At 44.5% G+C, this 3,462-nt stretch overlaps 1 protein-coding gene across 1 annotated transcript in view; it reads left to right on the forward strand.

Annotated features, from left to right (window-relative positions):
- zgc:136971 (S9 family peptidase) overlaps nucleotides 1-229 on the forward strand; it is a 9,521-nt gene extending 9,292 nt beyond the window's left edge. Inside the window, exon 21 of the mRNA XM_034537847.1 lies at nucleotides 1-229. This exon is cut by the window's left edge and continues 335 nt beyond it. The gene's annotated coding sequence lies outside the window, so the exon portion shown is untranslated.
- The last annotated feature ends 3,233 nt before the right edge of the window (nucleotides 230-3,462 follow it).

A 3,462-nucleotide genomic window follows, 5' to 3' on the forward strand; every position in this document is an offset into this window, starting at 1 on the left:
CACACACACACACAGACACAGACACACACACACACGCACACACACACGCGCGTGCGCACACTGTGATGAGGTTCTGTTGCTCATGAAAGAGGAACCATTTAGTTTACAGCAGTTGTCAATCTTGACCACCCCACCAGCCTTTTTGACAACAAAGAAATATGTGACAATGCAATTTGTAAAAACGTTTCCTAATCAAAGCCTTTAATAAAACAAATATCTTATAAACCTGTGTTAATGCAAAGAGTCTTGTTTTGGTTACACAGTGATGCTTATAAAAAAGATATTATACGATAAATGTAATTTGCACAATGTCCAGCAGATGGCAGTCTCCATCTGTAGAAACATTTTTCCTTTTCTCTGAACATTCATTCCACTGATAATTTTCCCTTTATCATAACAGCTTTATGAGTTGTATATGGCTGTTTTAGATCTCTTTAACAACATTTAATATGAAGGTGAATCCGTCAGCAAACAATCTATTTATACACATTAAAATGAGTGTGTCTCTGTTTCATTCAAGCGAGATCCTCTTGTCCAAAAAAGGAAAGGAAAATATACTCCTGAGCTCAAAGTGTTGCCTGTAACACACACAGTCACATTTAAGACTTTGACATTTGAAGCCGCCTAGCCACGCAGACCCACTGCAGATCTGTGAAACACCCAAACCACTTGAAACCTCATCTGGAGCCTTTCATTTAGGCTCCTGGCCAGAACATTTCTTCAGTTGATGCTGGCGACATATTAAATTACATTACATTACATTACATATCCAAAGCGACTTACATACACCGTAGACACAGCTACTGGGAGCAATTTGGGGTTAAGTGTCTTGCTCAAGGACACATCGACTAGGGCTAGCGGAGGCGGGGATGGAACCGCTGATCCTCTAATTGAAAGACGGACCTGCTAACCACTGACCCACAGTTACCCCTAAATAAAATTCACAGATGCCAATTTTTGGAGGGGTAAGTGACCGAGATGAGAGCCTGAGGTGGTTGACGTCTTCCAGAAGTTTTCCCCTCCGCAGTCTCAACCCGGCATCCCCAGACACACCGGCGGTGTTAATTGTCCCCATCCGCCAACACTTTGCTCTGCGGCCTTGACTGCAGCTGCTGCCCGATGAAGTCACTCTAATGTGGGTGTTGGGTGAGGTCACCAATTTGAGGGATGGAGGGATAAAAGGATGGAGATTAATAGAGAGAGAGAGAGAGAGAGGCCGTTGATGAGGAAGCGACAGATAAAGAAAAGAGGAGTGAGACAGAGGCGACTGGGGGGTTCCAAACAATGAGCGAGCCAGATAGAGGGAGAAGTTCAGGCCGCCACGCTGTGGTATTCTGGTGTGTGGGCCGGGGCACAGAGATGAAGCATTGTTGAAGGCTGAAGACAGGGGAAAGATTCATGCTCATGCCGGGTGTATGTAGGAGGCGGACGGACAAAGGGAGGAAAGAGTGCAAGTGTGTTTTCTGACGCCGCGGGGGACAAAGAGTCTTCTGGACTTGGTTTGTTCTCGTGCTTCCCCTCTCCAGACGGCTGCGAAGAACGACGCAGACGAGTGGAACGGCACGGCAGAGGACAATGGGGAAAAGAGCTGAATGCAATTTGATAGGAGGTTGCATTGTCCTACAAAACGGACATCAGAGAGTGAAGGCGTCATTCCCAATGGCAGCGTGAATTTACTCAGCAAATTTCATAACGAATCCTCCTACCAGGAGACATTTTGGCCTGCGGATGGTGCTTGAGAGGAACATGCATCTGGAAGGATATGAATTTGCATGGAAAATCGAATGGCAATGTTCTAAATTATGTCTTTTAATGGAAACTGTCCTGATAACCAAAATCATCATCAGCTACTACTGTGACGTAGATGCCTGTGTCTGTATTGATCGGCCTATTATCACAGATACAAGATCCAGATATCTGAGTTAGTATGAGGCCAATATCTGTATCTTTGCATCTCTCCGTAGCACTATGAATATCCATAAAAAAAAGGATTCGGTCCGTCTGGTAAATGATTCGGATCAATTGGACATTTTGGACATTTTGGAAAACTCACTCAGGTGAGAGTTGAGGTGAGAAAGATGGAGACCACTCTCATGCTTGTCTGCTAAATATGGAGCTCGCCGCTTGGCTGAGCACAAGCTCATATGGTCTTTGTGCGAGAGGTTATGTGATGTGGCCGTGTGCAGCAGCTTCCTGGAAGGTCTATCTGTCTGGCAACCGACTAGAAAGGCAGATTCTGCTACCTTTTGAACAGAGGCAGGCTAGCCGGTTACCCCCGTTTCCAGTCTTTGTGCTAAGCTAACTAGCACATTTCCTAAATATGCTAAAAGCATTTTAAATGACTGCACTGAACACAGCAGGTTGATAACAGGTACTTTTTATTTGTTAGATGTGTCCTTTTGAAAACGCCGTACCAGGTGCAGCACTAGATTTGATAGAGATGGAAAACAAATGTTGCAACTGTAAACCGGAATATAATGTTATCTGAGTCTGAAGAATTAGGAGCCGGTTGATTTAGAGTAGAGTTCCAACATCTGCTTCGTTAAATGGGATCTTCCCCTCTTCTCGTCCACTCCTCTGAGCCATGACCTTCACCTGTGGACAGAGGGTGTGTGTGTGTGTGTGTGTGTGTGTGCCGAGACAATACGCGTTCATGAGTGTGTGTTTTTGAAAAGAGGCGCTAGTCAAAATGCCTCCTTACAGTCTGGCTTCCTATGATTCTTTTCAAAGGTGTCTCTTAGCCCCTTGTTTCTAGTTACGTCCCCCCCCTCCTCTGAATGCCCTCCGTCCTTGTTATTTTCTTTGTGTCCCTGTTTTTTAACCACCAAACAGCATGTGTGTGTGTGTGTGTGTGTGTACACAGTGTTCATTCACGAGCCTGTGAGCACAGGTCTTAACGGGGGGAAGCAGCATTTTACCATCTCCCTTTTGATTTATCCCTTTGACTGTTAAAAGTAGTTTGAACGGCTCAGGAAAGGACGTTCCGTTAAATCAGCGCTGTGTGTCGACCTTTCACTTATTTAGCTCTTCTCAATATTTCTCTCTCTCTTGGGATGTTATGCACATTTTCACTTAAAAGAGTGGAAATAAAAACAACAATTAATAAAACGGTTTTGCCTGAGGTGGAAAAGTTGGTTTATCAATAAAAGCAAAACGTGGCAAAGTGAAATGAAAACAGATGTTGGCAAATAAATCATTTGAGATGAAAAATATTTGCAGACGAAACCATCACACACACACGCACACACACACACACACACACACACACACACACACACACACACACACACACACGTTTGGCTCACCTCCATCATCCCTTTTGTCGTGTTTATCTATCTCCGTATTCCCATGCTGCGTCCTAAGCTACCTTTGTCCTGGTGCCATGCCGGATAATATGAGGAGGAGATTTCTTGGCACCCGGTTGTAGATTAGGCTTTTAGCATCTTTTGAACAGCATACACT

The sequence above is a fragment of the Cyclopterus lumpus genome, chromosome 7, assembly GCF_009769545.1.
Source record: "Cyclopterus lumpus isolate fCycLum1 chromosome 7, fCycLum1.pri, whole genome shotgun sequence".
Lineage (NCBI taxonomy): Eukaryota > Metazoa > Chordata > Actinopteri > Perciformes > Cyclopteridae > Cyclopterus > Cyclopterus lumpus.